The sequence below is a fragment of the Canis lupus genome, chromosome 4 (genome assembly GCF_048164855.1).
Source record: "Canis lupus baileyi chromosome 4, mCanLup2.hap1, whole genome shotgun sequence".
Classification (NCBI taxonomy): domain Eukaryota; kingdom Metazoa; phylum Chordata; class Mammalia; order Carnivora; family Canidae; genus Canis; species Canis lupus.
Window position 1 is genome coordinate 14,456,773 of NC_132841.1, and position 20,316 is coordinate 14,477,088.

General features: G+C 34.6%; 1 protein-coding gene and 1 long non-coding RNA gene across 4 annotated transcripts in view; one reads left to right on the forward strand and one right to left on the reverse strand.

Moving 5' to 3' along the window:
- LOC140631886 (uncharacterized) overlaps positions 1 to 3,481 on the reverse strand; it is a 158,603-nt gene extending 155,122 nt beyond the window's left edge. The window contains exon 1 of the long non-coding RNA XR_012029407.1: positions 3,392 to 3,481. This is a non-coding gene — a long non-coding RNA (uncharacterized lncRNA). The remainder of the gene's footprint in view (positions 1 to 3,391) is intronic.
- CABCOCO1 (ciliary associated calcium binding coiled-coil 1) overlaps positions 1 to 20,316 on the forward strand; it is a 117,537-nt gene that overhangs the window by 51,897 nt on the left and 45,324 nt on the right. The gene's annotated exons all lie outside the window — the stretch shown is intronic.

Here is a 20,316-nt window from a genome sequence, read left to right on the forward strand (position 1 = left end):
TTTACAATTTGAAGCAACTCGTGCCTTCTGTGAAGCCGTTCTTGATTTCCATAAGCCATGCTGAATCCTCCTTTCCTACTGACTGCTCTTGGGATTTGACATTAAGGCATTGTACCTTACGGTGTTGGTTTATATGTCACCTGACTGTAGGGGAGTTCCTCTCAGGCCTGCTCCTGCCTTTTGAAATATACACACATACATATATACACAAAAACAGTTGATTCCTAAGAGCTGGAGGGAAATAGTTAATCTTACTTTATATTGTAAGCTTTCATTAAAAGGTCAGCCCAGACATTATGCATAAGGTACCACCTACACATCTGGATATTTCCCTGTCCTTTCATGTTTCCTCTATCATTCTTAAATATGTGCACAAGTTCCTTAATGCTTCTCCATTCAAGAGGTGGAGCTTAATTTCTCTTTCCATGAATGCAGGCTGGCTTTAGTGACTCTCTTTTAGAGGACAGAATATGGCAGAACTGATGGGATGTCACTTCTAAAATTAGGCTCTAAGAAAACCTGTGGCTTCCATCTTGTGATTACCATGAGGCTTGCTTGCAGTACCTTGCTATCTGTCTCTTGAGTCATTTGCACTGGGGTAAGCCAATTGCTGTGTCATAAGGATACTCAGTAAGCTTCTAGAGAGGCCCATTTGAAGCCTGCCAACAGCCACATGAGTGCAGTAGGAAGAGGATCTTTCCCAAGGTGAGATGATTACAGCCTTGACCAACAGCCTAACCTGAGCCAGAACTACCCCGTTGAGCCAGCCCCAAATCCTGACCCACAGAATGGTTGACTTTACATGTTTGTTATTCTGAGCTGCCACATTTGGGATAATTGACATAGCAACAGATGAGTAACATATTTTCCATTTAGAGCAGTAATTGAAATCTCTCTCTTTATCCCATTTCAGTCACCCTCCAGTGTGTGCTTGTTCATCGTCTTTTGTTTTCTCTTCCCCTGTGTCAGGCTGCTGTTGCACAACCCACTTGGCCTGCTCTGTCTAATGGCTCTTCACTCTCAGGAAGCCTCGGAATTGTTATAAAAAAGTCAAATTCTCCACCATGAATAGCTCATATCCCAAACTGGATTGTGCGTAATAGGTGCTTAATATCTCTTCATAGTATAACCAAATTTCAATTTCTTCTGATTTGTGCAAACAAAAATCATTCATTTTAAAAAATAGTACTTTCTTATTAGTTCAGACTAGAATTACAGAGAGTAGTGCTTAAGTGTTTGGAACTAAGCCTTTCATAAGCAAGGATTACTTATTGGTAACTATATAACTTCACCTGGTGTCTGAACCAAGCAGATATTGGACTCAGTGCACTCTTTGGCATCAGGAACCAGGGATAGATGTGCATTTAAGTTCTACATGGACAAAGCTCAACAAGTACTTTGCTGAGAAGAACAATTATAGGTTCAAGAAGACTGTCTTATAAATGCATTTCCAGTTCTAGGTATTGCCAATAATTTTCAGAGTTGTGCCTATTGCCACCTTTAATAATCAAGATAATTATTAAACAATTGTGGTATGCTTGCCATACTAAGTTCTCTGAGTCAGTTTGTTTCAAATATTTTTTCCCCATCAGTTCATGACATGGGATAGCAAAACAAGAACAGTTACTCATAATGCTAAATGAGCAAGAGAAATGGACAGTGATTTAATGAACCCACAGGCATGTAATTACAAGCCAAGTACTGTAAAGGAAAAATACAGATTACTGTAAAGACCTATATTAGAAAGTATTCTCTAATTTGGGGAATAGCAGATCCCAGAAAGCCCCTCTGAGCTAATTATCTCTGGGTGGAGTCCTAAGATAATAGGAGGTAACTAGGCAAAAGTGTAGAGGGAAGGTAAGCTAAGTTAGCTGAGCATTTACAATATGCCAGGAACTGTCTAAGCACTTCAGGTAATCAACATAGGTAATCTTCACCATAGGAAGTAGGCCCCAATTTAACCACATTTTAAAGATCTGAGACTTGAAGACTAATGTCCATATGCTTACTGCTATTCCAGACTTTCTTTGCAAAGGCTTTGATTTAATCGCTACGGGTACCAAAGAAAACCATGAATGAAAGAGATTGTTCAGACCACTTTTAAGCTAAATAGCATGTCATAATATTGGTTACCCATAGAAGTTTTAACAATTAAAACACCAACAAGAAAGACATGGTTTAACTTTATTACCTTCCAAATACGTACTCTAAGAAGATGGTATAAATACTACTACAAAAAACTTATTTTTTAATTAATCACTTTTACTTTTTTTCTTTATGCTTTCTACACACAACCCCATGATATTCTTTTTTATATAAAAATACTGCTAACCAAATATATATACTGTTTATGTATAGATTATAATAAAAATGGACACTGTTCCTGTATATTAAGTTACAGCCAACATTGAGAAAAGAGAGGAGAATATACTTTATTATTCTTTGTTAAATAACAAATGTTTGGAGTAATGTGATCATTAAATGCAAATGAGCATAACTCTGATATAAATGTAAATTTTTAAAAACTTGAAATATCCCTTAAGATAAACTCTTTGCCTGAAGTTCTGAATATTTAATTGTTCCGTTTTCACAAAACGAGTACCAAAACAAACAAAAAAAGTGAGTATAGTCACCTATTCAATATAATTAGTTATCTAGGTAAAACTTATAATTGAACATAGCTATTTCCTAACTATATTTCAAATATCATAGATAATCCTACATTAAATATTTGGCCTATTGTTTGGGTAGATTTTGTTTGCCCCTCCAAGATCCACTCTCCCTTTTCTACCTTACTCTGTGCCTCAGAAGGCCAACATTTTTGGAAATTATCAGTAGACTCCTTCTAGCCAGGCCAGTGTAGACCGGGAGATGGATGGAGGGCATGAGTGGGAAAAGATAGGCTGAACTGGTTTTCCTCCCAGCACCCTCTGTATTGAGTCACTGAATGTTGGGTATGTCCTCTACAGAAGGATAAGCTTCCTGTCCCGTCTATACAGTCCTTCTGTCTGTATTCTGAAAACGGTTCCATCCTCTTCCCCATTCAGCCCAGGGAGAAGGACAGATAGGGTACTGAACCATCCTTGTTACTTTATCCCAAACCAGCCTTCATCTTTATAAATAGCCCCTTTAACTACCCAGGGCCAGTTACCTATTTTCTTGTAGAACTATGACCATACAGTGATTGACAATAGGGCTGGCCTCAGAAACTAGACTTCATGGAATTCTGAACTGGGTTGATCACATGCATATGTGATATCCAGATAATTTATTGGGCAGGAATAGGGGGAAGTGGGAAGGCAACACTGAGGAACATGGTATTAGGATAAAACAAAAAAAATGAGAAAATAGAGGTCGAAGAGAAAGAATGTATTGATCTGGGTGCACTTACTCGGGATTCAGGATTTGACAGTGTGGCTCGAATACCCAGAAGTGGCTTTACTGGTCGCTAGGCTGGCTAACTAAAGGCTGAACTCCGTAGGGCCTACAGTCAGTGAGCATGATGTGCCACAATTTCCCCACTCTGATGTCAAGGAAGGGTTCAGATAGCTCAGGAAGAGGAAGTAATATACAACCCATTTAGGATTAACTATTAATCCTGGGTGTGTCCAGAGGACAGTCTCCTTTCATCAAGGCGTTAAGAAATGCATTGGTGAGGGAGTGAGTACCATCACTGGTCCCTCTCTGGTGACTGTTCTCTGTAGGCTGACTTTGAACAGGAGAGTGAGAGGCTGGGAACCACCTTTGGAATGTAGATCACATTTGCCATTCCTATGACATGTTCATGCTTTCTTAACCACTAAACGAGTTTTTAATAATATTAGTGAGAAAAGAATGCTACAATGAAATACCCTTTTAAAAGATCTCCAGTAAAATCTACATGGGACACTAACACTTTAATAAATGTACTCTTACATAATTAATACCAGAAAACCACTAAGTCCTATTGCAGGTTTGCCACAAGGTGAGAACAGAAGCTGAAACGTGAGCCTGGTCCAAAGTAAGTCACTTACTAGTTGGGTTATCATTGACAATACTCTTAATCTCTATGAATCTCAATTTCTTCATCCACAAAATGGGGGAATAATATCTGCCTCTCATACTTGTGAAGATAAGCAAAATAGAAGACAGCAGCTCAACTCACAAGCTAATTAAGTTTGCCATCTTCTGAGCTCCAGCACCTCAGGCATTTCTCTCTCATAGCACTTGCAACCTAAAACCACATACTGTACCACCAGCCCCTTAAGTTTGGGATCCGTGACTCCTTATCTCACTTTATATCCCCAGTGTCAATACCTAGACACATATTAGAGTCCAACAGTGTGAGCAGTTGAATGAATGACTAAATGTGGTATTTGACGATGAAATGGAACCAGTTATCTTATGATTTGCCTTCCTTTCCATTCCTCTGTGTGCTTAAATTCTGTTTCCGTTTTCTGCCTTTATACTCATGAACAAATTACTTAATCTTACTGAGCTGTAGTTTCCTCATCTTTGAAGTCAGGATAACTTTGTATACTTATAAAAGTGATATAAAAATAAATTGTAAAAAATAAAAATAAAAAATAAATAAAAAAAATAATAAATAAATTGTAAGGGCACCTGAGTGGCTCAGTTGGTTAAGTATCTGACTCTTGATTTCAGCTCAGGTCATAATCTCAGGGTCATGAGAAAGAGCCCTGCCTCTGGCTCCATGTTCTGTGGGGAGTCTGCTTGAGATTCTATCCCTCTCCTTCTGCCCATCCCCATCGCTCTCTCTCTCTCTCTTTCTTTTTAGATTTATTTTAGAAATAAATCTAAAAATAAAATAAGAAATTATATAACAGTTAAAGTATCTGAAAAATAAGGAATACTGCATAAATTTTATTTCCCTTTCTCTTCCCCCTTTGTCTATTTCAAGTGCCTGGCACTTTATAAACACTAAAACAATGCTGTCTATGATGGATCACACATGAAGTTCTAATTTTAAAGTTTATACCCCATTCATTCCTTTAAAAAATTCCTAAATATTAGATTACTACCCATGGGATTGAAAAATATTTTTAAAAGTCTTTTATGGTTCAAATGCTCTAGCAATTTGGAAGAGGCTCTACTTCTGAAACTTATTTCAATAAATCCAAAATGGATAGATGTGGAAAATATTTAACATTCAACAGTTAATTTTGAATGGAAAGAATATATAGTTAATTTTCCCCTTTTATTTACACAAATCATAAGAGACAGTTTAGATAGGTTACTCAAATGAAGCTCCCCAAATCATTTCTAATGGGATACATCAACTCAAGTGTTGCCCAAAGATTATTTCTAACAAATGTACATATTGTTTGACTTTACTTGGAATAAACAAAAAGCTTAAAATTAAATTATTGCTTAGACATAGAGCCATTAAGTTAAAACAAGTCCAGACATTTGGAATTAAGTAAGTTTAAGATAGTCACCTTTGATTAAAACATGGTTACAATATTTGGATTATTTTATTAGCTTTATGCCATAACCATAAAAATTCAGTTAAATTTTAACAGTAAATTCATAGTGCATTTAACACAAATTCAAAAACACAAAAACTCAGTGCCTTTACACAAATTCATTTTACATACTACAAAGGACTCCAAGAATTACTAAACCACTAAAAACAAAAGACAGAAACAGAAAAGATTTTTTTAAGTCAATTAAATCACTACTGGCCTGCCTTTCTTCCTTTCAAATAGAAAAAAATATATATAATTGACAAAACTCAGTGCTATTTCACTCATTTTTTTGTAGGGCTCTAACACTGCATCACTATCTAAAATATAAGTAATTTAAACTGATTTAGAAAAGGAAGCTTTACTTAGAGCCTTATTTGTGTTGAGTGGCTTTTCAGAAATCACATTTTTCAGATTAAAGGAAATGTTTTGGTAATATAAGCTGTACTTGCCATTTCAAAATTATAAAATGAATCAAAGGATAAAGGACATATTAAAGCATGGGTGACTTCATAAAATAAGTATTTTACATAACTTGTAAATTTGGATTTTGGTAACTTGAAGACAGAATGATTTAAAAATGTAATGTATTAATTTGCCCAAAAAAAGTATAAACTTACCTTCTTACTATCTTGAATGAGATTTCCAGTGAGTTGTGAGTTTTTTTGTATATGATCAATGGAAAACTTTTGTTCTTTGCCATGGATTTCCAGTTCCTAATATATAACAGCATTGTGACTAGAGGCTTTAGACACTGAATCTGTGTGCATGTGTGTGTACAGATAAAGATATAGAAAGAGATAGTGATACATTATAGTGACTACATTATAATAGCTTTTTTAAGGAGCTCTTAGATTTAATTAGAGAAACCCTAAGTTTCTATTGAATAGTTTGGATCCTAAAAGCAGTTGTTATGCTACTGATATTCCCTGAATATACAGTAAACTGAGATTCTCCCCTTAGGGACAGTGACAGGTCTTGGCATATACATGCTCAACTACTGGGAAATACTAAAAGTATAACAGATTGCTTGGACAAGCATAAAGATTTGAGAGACAACAAAGAGCTGAGGTATGGTTGAGTGACAAGGATCATCTCTTACATAAGCACACTCCTTCAAGACTGGGAAAGGTGGTTATTTCATCCAGAAGCCAACAAAGAGTCATACTACTAATTGTCCATACTACCCAATGCAATTTTACAGATTCGGTGCAATTCCTATCAAAATTCCAATGGAATTTTTCAGAGAAATAGAACAGAGAAATAGAACACATTATCCTAAAATCTGTATGGAACCACAAAAGACCCCAAACAGCCAAAGTAATACTGAGAAAGAGCAAAGCTGGAGGCATCATGTTCCCTGATTTCAAAATATATTACAAATTATAGTAACTAAAACATTATGCTATTGACATAAAAACAGACATATAGATCAATAGAACAGAATAGAGAGCTCAGAAATAAACCCACACATATATGGTTAATTAATCTATGACAAGGCAAGAATGTACAATGGAGAACATTTCTCTTCAATAAATGGTGTTGGAAAAACGAACAGCCACATACAAAAGAATGAAACTCGACTACTATCTTACACTACACACAAAGATAAACTCAGAGTGGATTAAAGATTTGAATATAATACCCAAAAAACATAAAACTCCTAGAAAGAAACATAGGCAATAAGTTCCTTGAAATAGGTCTTGGTGATGGGTTTTTTTTGTTTTTTGTTTTGTTTTGTTTTGTTTTTGTTTTTTGAATCTGATACCAAAAGCAAAAGCAACACAAACAAAAATAAACAAGTGGGACTACATTAAACCAAAAAGCTTTCTGTATAGCAAAGGAAATGATAAAATGAAAAGGCAAGCTACTGAATGGGAGAAAATATATGCAAATCATGGATCAAAGAAGGACCTAATATTCAAAATATACGAAGAACTCAGACAACTCAATAGTAAAGAAAAAACACAAACATGCTGATAGAAAAATGGGTAGAAGATCTGAATAGATATTTTTCCAAAGACCTACATATGGCCAACAAGTACATGAAAATATTCTCAACACCAGTAATCATCTGAGAAATACAAAACAAAACCACAATAAGATATTACTTCATACCTGTTAAAAAGGTTATTATCAAAAAGACAAAAGAAAACAAGTGTTGGCAAAGATGTGGAGAAAAGGGAACTCTTATGCACTGTTGGTGGGAATGTAAATTGGTGCAGCCACTATGAAAAATAGTATGGAAGTTCTTCAAAATGTAAAAATAGAACTAGCACACAATCCTGCAATTCAACTTCTAGCTGTCTATCCAAACAAAGAAAATATTAACTTAAATGGGTATTTACTGCAGCATTATTTACAATAGCCAATATATGGAAACAACCTAAGGTCGATCAATGAATGGATAAAGAAGATAGGGGGTGATGTATGAATGTTATTCAATTTAAGAAAGAACAAAATCAAGATTTTGCAACAATATAAATGAACTGAAAGGGCATTATGAAAAGTGAAATAAGGCAGACAAAGAAAGACAAATACTATATGCTATCTCTTATATGTGGAATCAAAAAAAAGGAAGCAAAAACCCATAAACAAAACCAAACTCATAGGTAGAACAAATTGGTGATTGCTAGCAAGGTGCAATAAACACCAGGAGAAATAGGTGACAAGTATCAAAAGGTAAAAAGAAAAAAATATATTATCGACTTTTCAAAACAGCAGAAATATGTTCCTTTGGAGTATTACACAATAAAGCATATTTTTTACAGATAATTACAGATTTCTCAATGTGAAAACTACTTCATTCAAAAAATAATTATTCTGGCACATATGCTTCCAGATCTGATTGATTATCTTATAATGGATCATGCACTAATCAAGAACAAAAATAAAGTGGATAAATTTTTAGAAGTTCTTTTGAAGGCTTTGGAGATCTTGTAAGGCAGTTAGGATTTAAGAGGCCGCAATCCCAGAAAGAAGTGAGCCCAATATTTATGTGCTGCTTTTCCCCTCCCCTAGTGGTATTTGTTTTAGGAAGTACAAGGTGAGAAGTTGAGAAATAGGTAGAGGGCAGCCTTTAAGAAGGAGAAAATCCAACAGGACTTTTGGCAATTTTATAAGAATAGGAAAGCAAGGATTAAAGTATGAGTATGCCAAGGCTGTCAGGATTAAAAGATAAAGATCACAGGTAGAAGGTAGGCGTAGACCAGTGAACCTGATACTCTAAGACAGCTATGCACTCCAGGCATATGCTCATTCTTAAGCTTTGACAGGCAAACGACTCAAATGCTATACAGATAACATCTCTGTAGCAAAGCAGAGCTTATAGCAGTCTTAGTACAAGGGGCATAAAAAATAAAGTTCAAAAATAAGCTGGTCAGTTGGGATCCTGAAGTGATATATCCTAAGAAGTGGAGGTGAATTAAAGGCATGTTTGGCCTTACAATGTTTGGAAACTAGCTCCATTATTTCCTATACATAATTGGATTGGAATTATCTACTTCTACTTTGTACCTATCTGGAGGAAGAAGAACAAGTCAGTGATTTGAGGGACAACTTCAACTGGCCAAATATATGTGTAATGGACTCCTAGAAAGAGAAAGGGAGAAGAAGAAAAACTATTTGAAGAAATAGTGGCAAATTTTTATCTGAATTTCATGAAAAGTATAAACTCACAGATCCAAGCAAGAAACTCAAGAAACCCCGAAGATGAGACACATAAAACTAAACTATGAAATATGATAACCAAATTGGTATAAAACAGTAGTAAAGAGAAAGTTTAAAACAATCAGAAAATAAAAATACTTCATCTTTTTTTTTTTTTCTTTCACATAGAGGAACAAAAGTAAGAATAACAGTATAGTTCTCATTGGATGATAGCAAAGTTCTCCTTGACAACATGCAAGCCAGAAAGATGATTAAGCACTAAAAGAAAATAAACTGTCAACCTAGAATTCTATACCCAGTGAAGATATCTTTCAAAACTGCAGGTGAAATAAATATTTTTCCAAAAGTACAAAAACTTAAAAAGATATCATCAGCAGACCTGCATTACAAGAAATGTGAAAGTGAGTCCTTTGGGCAGAAAGAATGATACTAGAGAGAAATCTGGATCTATACAAAGGCATGAAAGAACTGGAAATGGTAAACATGTGAGCCAATATCAAATAATGAAAAAAATGTAAATATCTGACTATTTAAAGCAAAAACAAAAACTGTATTACTGGATTTATAACATATAAAGAAACTAAAATTTATGACAACAGTAGTACAAAGGCCAAGAGGAAAGAAATGGGAGTATATTGCCATAAGTTTCTATACATGAAGTAATACAGAGTATTACTTAGGGTAGAAAGGATTAAAGATATATACTATAAACTCTAAATCAACCACTAAAATATACCAAAAAATATGGCTAATCAGAATTGAAATGAAATAAAAATATGCTCAATTAATCCAAAAGAAGACAGAAAAAGAGAAAAAAGGACACATGGGACTAATAGAAACAAATGACAAGGTGGTAGATTTGAACTCAACTATATCAATTATCACATTCCATGGAAATGTAAACCTAACCTTAGCAGTTAAATGTAACAACCCAAACAAAAGGAGATCATCAAATTGCCAACTGTATGACCCAGTTATATGATGCCTATGATAAACACACTTTTTTTTTAATAATAAACTTATTTTTTATTGGTGTTCAATTTGCCAACATACAGAATAACACCCAGTGTTCATCCCGTCAAGTGCCCCCCTCAGTGCCTGTCACCCATTCACCCCCACCCCCCGCCCTCCTCCTCTTCCACCACCCCTAGTTCATTTCCCAGAGTTAGGAGTTTTTATGTTCTGTCTCCCTTTCTGATATTTCCTACCCATTTCTTCTCCCTTCCCTTATATTCCCTTTCACTATTATTTATATTCCCCAAAAGAATGAGAACATATAATGGATAAACATACTTTGAATATGAGAACACAAATCAGTTAAAAGTAAAAAGGATGGACAGTATATATACCATGCTAATAGTCATGAAAAGAAAGGAAGAATAATATAAATATCAAAGAAAGTAGATATTAGACCAAAGAATTGGCTAGTGAAAAAGAAGGTTATTACATAATGATAAAGGGGCCAATTCAAGTGGACAATTATAAACATGTATGTACTTAATAACAGAGATTCAGGGGATCCCTGGGTGACTCAGCGGTTTAGCACCTGCCTTCAGCCCAGAGTGTGATGCTGGAGTCCCGGGATCAAGTCCCACATCAGGCTCCCTGCATGGAGCCTGCTTTTGCCTCTGCCTGTGTCTCTGCCTCTCTCTCTCTGTGTCTCTCATGAATAAATAAATAAAACCTTAAAAAAATAACAGAGATTCAAAATATGTGAAACAAAACTGCTGGAACCACAAAGAGAAATTGATAAATCCATAATTACAGTGGGCGATTTCAACCCTTTTCAATAACTGATAGAATAAGAAAACTAAGTTAATAAAGATATAGAAGACTTGAACAATACTACCAAATATTTGACATAGTTGACATTTATAGAAAACAGAAAATATTTCATTAAACTGAATGAAAAATATTTACAAAATTGTCCATATTTTGTACCATAAAACAAGTCTGAATTAATTTCAGAGAATTCAAATCATACAAAATGTGTTTTCTGATTACAATTGAATTAAATTAGAAATCAGTGACAGAAAACTCCATATTTGCATAAGGTAATAACACAGTTCTCAATAATCCATAGATCAAAGAAGAAATCAAAAAGAAATTTTAAAACCATTTTGAATGGGATGAAAATTAAAACAAAAAAAATCAAAATTTGTGGGATAAAGCTAAATCAATATTTACCAGGAATTGAACCATTAAAAAAAAAATGGTTCCATTTGTAATGGTACCATTAAAAAAAATGTCTTATATCTCTGACCACAACTTCCACTTTAATTAGCAAAAAAGAAGATTAAACACAAAATAAATATGAGAAAAGCAGTAATGAGGAACAGAAACAAATAAAACAAAAAAGCAGAGCTATTTCTTAGAAGATCAATAAAATTGATGTCTTTGTGGAGCCTGAGCAGAGAAAGAAAAAGTTACCAGAGAAGACAAAATTACCAATAACAGCAACAAGAAATATGGCATTACTAAAATTTCTACAAATGTTAAAAAGATAATAAGGGAGTATTATTGTCAAGATTTGTGAAGGATCTGAGATTTTTACATACTTTACAGGTTAGCTATCAGTTTCATGGATGCTGGCAGAAGACCCCAGACTCCTGAGCCAGAGACATGTTAGAGAAATATATGTAAAAATATCAAATTACACTAAAAGAAAGAATAAGGAAGGAAATTAAAAAGCTAAGAGCAGAAATTAAAATGAAAAATATCAACCAATAGAGAAAATTAACTAACTTATGCAGTTATTCCTTAGAAAGACTAATAAAATCAATAATGTCCTAGCAAGACTATTTAAGAAAAAAGAGAGGACACAAAATACAATGTTAGTAATAAGTTGGAGATCTTTAAAACTCATACAGACATTAAAAAGATGATAAGATAATATAAACAATGTTGTATCTAAATTTTTATAATATTTAAAAATTATATGATTTGTAAAATTTAAATAACCCTGTATCAAAGAAATCAAATTTAATTAAAATATTTTTATTTTTATTATTTTTTAAAGATTTTATTTATTTATTCATGAGAGACACAGAGAGAGAGAGAGAGAGAGAGAAAGAGAGAGAGAGGAAGAGACACAGGCAGAGGGAGAAGCAGGCTTTACTCAGGGAGCCTGATGTGGGACTCGATCCTGAGACCTCAGGACCATGCCCTAGACCAAAGGCAGGCACTAAACCGCTGAGCCACCCAGGGATCCCTAAAATATTTTTAAATTAACTTAAAATATTTTCCATAAGGAAATTTCCAAGGCCAGATATCTTCATATTTAAAAAATAAATAAAACTAATCTTATATAAATTTTCCAAGTTTAAAAAAAGATTAACATAACCTTAATTTCAAAACCTTACAAGGATATTACCAAAAAATGGAAATTTTTGACATATCTCTTATGAACATACATGCAAAATTTCTAAACAAGGTGTTAACAAATCAAATGCGATGGCATATGAGAAGATATTCCACCATGAACAAGTTAAGTTTATTTCAGGAATGCAGGATTTATTTAATATTTGAGAATATATCATAATTTACCACCTTAGAATAAAGGAGGACAATCTTACGATCTTCTCATTAGGAGGAGAAAAATAATTTCATAGATTTGATACCCAGTCATTATAAAATCTGCTAGAAAATGTGGAATAAGTAAAATAATTAATGGTCAAATATTGAAAAAATTTACTCCTGAAAATGGGAATAGGGATGTCTACTCTCACTACTTCTATTCAGTATACACTGGAAATTTTAGCCAGTGCAATAAGGCAGGAAAAAATTGGGGTATAGAAATGGGAAAGATTTAAAACTACATTTTCACATTTGACTTGATTGATTATGTAGAATGCAAAAGAATCTACAGAAAAAGTGGAACTTAAAAAAGAATTTTGTAGGGATGCCTGAATAGCTCAGTGGTTGAGCGTCTGCCTTTGGCTCAGGGAGTGATCCTGGAGCCCCGGGACGGAGTCCCACATTGGTCTTCCTGCATGGAGCCTGCTTCTCCCTCTGCCTGTGTCTCTGTCTGTCTGTCTCTCTGTTATGAATAATAAAATCTTTTTTTTAAATAATTTTGTAAATCAAGAAATAACCAACATACAAACATAATTTTTCTATATACTAACAAGAAATAATTAGGAAATAAAATTAAATAAAATGACATTTATAACAATATTTATAATAACTTCAAAAAAAAGCATGAGATCTAACTGGAAGTGCATAAAACATATATACATAGAAGACTACAAAATGTTACTAAATGAAAGAACATCTAAACAAATGAAAGAATACACAGTAGCTATGTATTGGAGGACTCAATATAATAAAGATTGCCATTTCTCTCCAAATTGGTCTACATATTCAACATAATCTTATTAAAAATCCCAGGTTTTGTGCATGAATTGACAACCTGAGTCTATAATGTATAAAGAATAGTGAACGACAAGAAAGGCCTAAAACAATCTTGAAGAAAAAAATTACAGAGTTTATACTATCCTATTTCAAGATTTGTAAATCTACAGTAATTACAACAATGTGCTTAATTTGGGAGATATAGACCACTGGAAGAGAATAAAAAGACTGCAGAAAGAGACCTCCACAATTACATGATCATTTAGTTTAATGACAAAGGTGGCAATGTAGTGCAGAGACGAAACCAGGGTCTCTTCAGTAAGCGAAACTGGATCAAATGTATAATTTCATAAGGAAAATAATGAATGTGGACTCATAGCTCACAATATAAACAAAGATCAATTTCAAATGAGGGGTAGATCTAAATATGAAGGTTAAGGATGCCTGGGTGGCTTAGTTGGCTGAGCGTCCAGCTCTTGATTTCAGCTCAGGTCATGACTTTAGGGCTGTGAGATTGAACCCACACTGGGCATGGAATCTGCTTAAGATTCTCTCTCCTCCTCTTGCTGTGCCCCTCCCTCTCTCTAATACAGATGATAGATAGGTGGATAGATGGATGGATAGATAGATACATATACATACATACATACATACAAAGGTTAAACATTTAGGCTCATAGAAGGAAACTTAGAAAATATCATAATGGCCTTATAGAATACTAACCATAAAAGAAAAAAACTTATTAAACTATACTGTATTAACATTACAGACTTCTTTCCAACAAAAGACACAATTAAAAGCACAAAAATTCAAGTAGATTGGGAGAAAGTATTTGCCATAAAATGTATGGGAGAAAAAGACTTATCTGTAATAGATAAACAATTAGAAAACAGTAAGATATGGGGCAGATAAACCAGTAGGGAAAAAAAAATGGGCATACTTGAACATATACTCCCCAAAACATATCCAAAGGAAAAGATGTGTCCAACTTTGTTAGTCATCAAGAAAATGCAAACTATTGAAACTACCTCCCCATGTGTGTTCTCTCCACATGGTCTCCCCATGCAGCTAGCTGGGCTCCCGACATGGTGCTCATTACATGGATCCCACAAGTGAAGTTTGCAAGAGGGAGGAGGGGAAGCCGCCAGTCCTCTGAGGTTAGGCTTAGAATTGGTACAGTGTCACTTTGATCACTTTGCATTGGTAAAAGCAGTCACAGAACCAGCTAGGATTACAAAGGAGGGGAAATAAATTCAACCTCTCAATTCAAGAAGTGCTAGAATTTGCAGCCATCCATAATCCGTCACATCTTCCCACTTCCCTAAAATTTATGCTTTTCCAAAACTAGCTCTATCATCAAAGTTCATTTCAAATCCTCTCTGTTATGAATTATTAACCCCCTAAACTGAAAATAGCTCTTCCATTTCCCCCTGTGAACTCTCATTTTATCTATACCTTTCTTGGGGCACTTTTAACTCTCAACCTTGAATTATTTATATGTCTTATCTCCTCTACATTTCAAATAACATTATTTCTAGTTGCTGAAATAAGAAATTCATATTGTAGAAAATTATTAGATATATGTCTGAATTATATGTGCCTCCCCTGCACCACTTTACAAATATGAGATGATTCATAAACATTTATTGAGGAACGTTGGAATAAAATCCAAACTTTCTAATAGGCCAATATTAGGGGCTTCTGAGAGTATTTGACTTGCAACTTTCTTCCTGATTCTTAGCCATATTTTTAGATTCAAATAGGCAAAATAATACTAAATAATTTTTGTATTTTACCAAGTTTGTGGAAGTGGGGGCCATAATAAAGAAAAAATAATAATAACAATGATTAATACTTACTGAGCTCTTAGCTATGTGCCAGGCACAGCTCTGATAATTTCATCCTAATAGCCCTACAAAGCTTTTAAAGGAAAGGAAGAAATGACCAAGGAATGAAGAAGAAAGGAAACAAAAGAATAAGAAGAAAATATCCTTCAGGTATCCTATAGAACCCTTCTGAAATTCTGACAGAAGTTGGCTTACTTGATGAGGGAAACCAGACTCTAAAAACATACTCAGGAAATGACTTTGGGGGAAAAAAAGCCATTTTTCCTCTGAATTAGATTCTACATTTCCCATATTTATATGGAATACAGTCTATCTCATGAATTCTTATTTTTGAAAACAAAATTATCTATTTTCTGCCTTACTAGAATTTCAAAGGCTTCAAATTACCTTAGTGTAGTTTTTAATATAATATTAAATCCTTTAATCATCCATACAGGAAAAGCAAAGCCTAAGAATGCCTTAGTTTTAAAAAATTGTGCTCTACCTAGAGGTAATAGTCCACAATTATAATTAGAGAAAATTAAACATACTTATGATACTTTTAACAATCAGAAAGTATTATGTGCTCAGTGGTATGCTTTATGACTGTCGAAAAATTTTAAAAGACTATAATATGGTACCTGACATCAGAGAAGACACAATCTATTTGACTAGATAAAATTAAATAATTAAGGACTTAACAGGAAAGCTTTTGTTTTTTTAAAAAAAAAATAAGATAATGGGTCAGGAAAGGGAGTAATCACTGCGTAATATTACACAAAAATTAAAAATTCTGTTGGAGGAGTTGGGAATGAAGTAAGCCTACAAAAAAGGGCAGAATTTGAAAAGGGTAGCAAAGATTTGAGAAGGTGGAAATTAGCAACAATCTGAGCAAAGCCATGGAGGCAAGTATGTTACATTTTAACCAGATAACAGAAAAGAAATTGCTCATCTTTAGCAGGGCTATGTTTTAGAAAATATAGGAAAATATAATTTAATGGTTAAGGCAGGCTAGATTATTATAAATGGATGCTAGTTAGTGCGTGTGGTTCAGGCTTGGTACAATAAACAACTTGAAGACGTTTTCATACTTGACTGTGAGAGCATTTAATGAACTAAAGGGAACTTCACTGAATTTTAACATAGGAAAATTCTTTCTGAAATACAGTTGGAGTGAAAGCTTTCTACTTGTTTGCCATAAATTCAGCACGATTTTCCATAAAGAGATTATTATTTTTGACATGAAGCAAAGGTCAGAGCTTGGGTGTGTATGTGTGTCCATGAAAACGATGATGTGTGTAGGTGTTTTAATTTACAAAGTCAGGGTCAGGAGGCAGGTTAGGGCTGCACAGTGTCACGGCAAACTGTTCATTTCAGTCCAGAAAGTAGTCAATTTACTGGAAAACACTCAATCAACTGAGTTTAAATTAAAATAGTTACAAATTGTTTAAAGAGAGGTATAAAACTAAGCATTTTTTCCATAAAGAGATTATTATTTAAACATGAAGCAAAGGTCAGAATTTGGGTGTGTATGTGTGTGTGTATATGTTTTAATTTCCAAAGTATGGGTCAGAAGACAGATTAGTACTACACTGAGTCAATCCAAACAAGCAAGTCAGTTTTCTCAGTTCACAAAGTAGACAATTTTCTGGAAAAAGTTCAAAAAACTAACATTAAAACAATATTATTTACCAATTCATCGTGCAAGACCACTGTAAGTTTATCTAATGAAAGTATCAATAAGTAAGTATTATTTCATGAGATCTAACAGCTTCTCATTCTATCACTAGAAATAAATTTGGTTAATCTGGTGGGTTACATTTCTCACACACACACACACACACACACACACACAATGGTTAATTTCTATCCAATGCCTGTATCTTCCAGGTGCTTAGAAATTGATGTCCAATTCACTAAAAAAGTCCAGCAAATTTGCCAAATGAAAAACTTTCAACAATTACTTTTTCATTTCATAAACATGCTTTGAAAACACTGTTAATTTTACAGAAAGTCATTAGGTTAAATAAATTACCACTTGGATACACTTTCTAATGGAGTAAAATAATTCCAATATATAATTTACTTCTAAATGCCTCAGAGTTACAGAAAGTATTAATAAAGCCCTGACTTCCTGTATCTTAAACCAAACATTAAGTCTGATCATTGCTTTCCTGGGTCTTACTAAAACAAATTATGAAAATTATAATGGGCTTCTTGGAAAGGTAACAACATGGACATGTTTACAAAACTCTTTGATTTCCAACTGAAACTAAGAAAAGGTAGGCCTCTACTATAAATGCTACAGAACAGCTATTAGATACAATACTATTTAGACCACACTGAAAGAGGATACAGAGAGCCAAGCTTAAGATCTTCAGTTTATGACATAGTATATAGTTGCAGGTGACATGTGATAGAAAATATAAAGATTCCTACATTTTTGTAATTGTTAGCTTAAGAAAGTCAAAAAGGACTCAGCATAGGGTCTATTCTTCTCCTGTAGATTAGCAAGATCGCCAAACAGATGGGGAAGTGGTTTCTCCAAGAAGCACGCTGTTACCTCTAGCCTGTTTTTTGTTTTCTTTTATTTTGTTTTTGTTTTTGTTTTTTAAGATTTTATTTATCCATTCATGAGAGACACAGGCAGAGAGAGAAGTAGGCTCCATGCAGGGAGCCCAATGTGGGACTCGATCCCAGGACTCCAGGATCATGCCCTGTGCCGAAGGCAGACACTAAACCACCAAGCCACCCAGGGATCCTTAACCTGTTTTTTTAATCAAAAGTGGTGCCATCTTGGGGCAAACATCAAGTAGTAGGGTATATGAAAGACTTCCTTCTATGTGTTTCTCTGGATTTTTGACACTTCTAAACTGGAGGAAGCTTCTCTTTGTTAGGAGTTTGTTCTATTTTGTGGTTTACTCCCTGAGCTTTCAAGGGATTTGGGATGATGTTAATTGTCACCAGAGTCCCTCAGTCAACAATAAATAAGCGGTTTTTTAAAAATGGATCAAGAGGCACCTGGGTGGCTCAGTGACTGAGCATCTGCTTTTGGCTCAGAGCATGATCCTGGGGTCCTGGGATCAAGTCCCGTGTCAAGCCCCCCCTCAGAGAGCCTGCTTCTCCCTCTGCCTGTGTCTCTGCCTCTCTCTCTCTCTCTCTCTCTCTCTCTTCTCTGTCTCTCATGAATAAATAAAATCTTTTTTTTAAAAAAGAACAAAAAGAGTCACTGTTCTAGAAAAAAAAGGTAAAGAATGACAAACTCTGAGATATATCTAGGTGAAGTTATTGAACTTTGTGGCTAAAGCATTCAAGCAATAAAAATAAATCATCTTGGGCACTTGCATGGCACAAGAATGTCCTATGCTTGGTTTCAGCTCTGTGGTAATCTCAGGATTACCATGTCAGGCTCCACACTCAGCAGGGAGTCTACTTGGGATTTTCTCACTCTCCCTCTGCCCCTCTCGCTCATGCTTGCTTGCTTACTTGCTCTCTCTCTCTCAAAATAAATAATTTTTTCGAAAAAGTAAGTCATCGATAAAGGAAGAAGTAAAAGTAAACAAAAAACCAAAAACAGATTTAAGAATTCTCCTTCACAGTTTTAGATGCAAGAATATTGTGGAACAATGTCAATGGAGTTTGGGGGAAAAAAAGAGATTTGACTCTAAATTGCATATTCAGTCAAATTTGTATTCAAATGTCCAGACAGTATGAAATAATATTGGATGTGCGATGTTTGAGGAAGCATATCTCCTAGGTGTCTAGGTAACATTTTTTTTAAATCCATTAGTCAACACAATCCAGTCAGTAAAGATAGATTCATCCAAATAAAAACTACAGAAATGGCAAAGTCACAGGATGAGAGACGGTTGGTGAGTACTAAAGTTGGTTGAGCATAAAATTAAGGCTAAATTCTTAACTAATGAAGCATAAAATAATGTAATCATTATGATTTCTAAAAGAAAAAACACATACTGTTGAAGGGAAATGGTGATAAAAGACTCAGTGAACACCACACTATCTATCAGGATTCTGGATATGAAACAGCAACCTCAACTTTAAAGCTTTATTTACATAGGGATGAGAACCCCCATAAGCTGGTAAGCACCTATGTACAAGCAAAAGCAGGAAAGGCATTAATACCTTGGGTAGAGTATATTACTGTTCATCCATATCTGCTTCTTCTTGGGGAGGCTTAGACTTCTGTGCTCCACTGAGGTTAACATTGCCCATTACCTATTTGAGCTAATAAAATGTGAGCTGAAATGTCATGAAACAGATGGGCAGAAACTTTTTATAATATTTATGTATTTATTTTAGGGAGAGAAAGAGTGGGGGAGGGGCAATGGGAGGGAATCTTTCTAGCAGTTTCCCCACTGAGCAGGAGCCCAACACAGGGCTAGATCCAGTGACCCATGAGATCATGACCTGAGCCAAAACCAAGAGTCAAATGCTTAACCAATTGACCCACCCAGGTGCCCCATGGGTAAAAACTTTTAAAGCTAGTTTGTGCTTCTCCATCCCCTACATCCCGTATTGGACATCAGATAACAGCACCACAATGAACAATAAATATCTTTTATAGTTGTAAGTCACTGAGATTTGGGAGCAATTTTTCACAGCAGCAAATCTAGCTTTTTTTTCTAATATACTACCCAGAAGCCTGAAGAGAGAAGGAAAAGGCAAGCTGTCATAGCATCCAAAAAGTGATAGAATCATGGAAAAGGCACCATAAGGCTGGAACCAAGGTCAAAAAGAAGTACGGTATAGGCCAAAACCATACCAAAGCAGTGAGAAATAGGGCAATAAATATACGGACTTCTCATTCTTTTTCTCTCTGCCTGCTTATATTCTCCTTGTGGCTCCATTTGACCAAATCCAACTGGAAGCAGAGTATTAAAGAATGATGCAAGAAATAAAAAAGAAAAAAGAATGATGCATTCCATAGAATTCAGTGTCACAAGTTGAGTTTCCTCTAATCATATGCTAAGATGGAGTTTGGG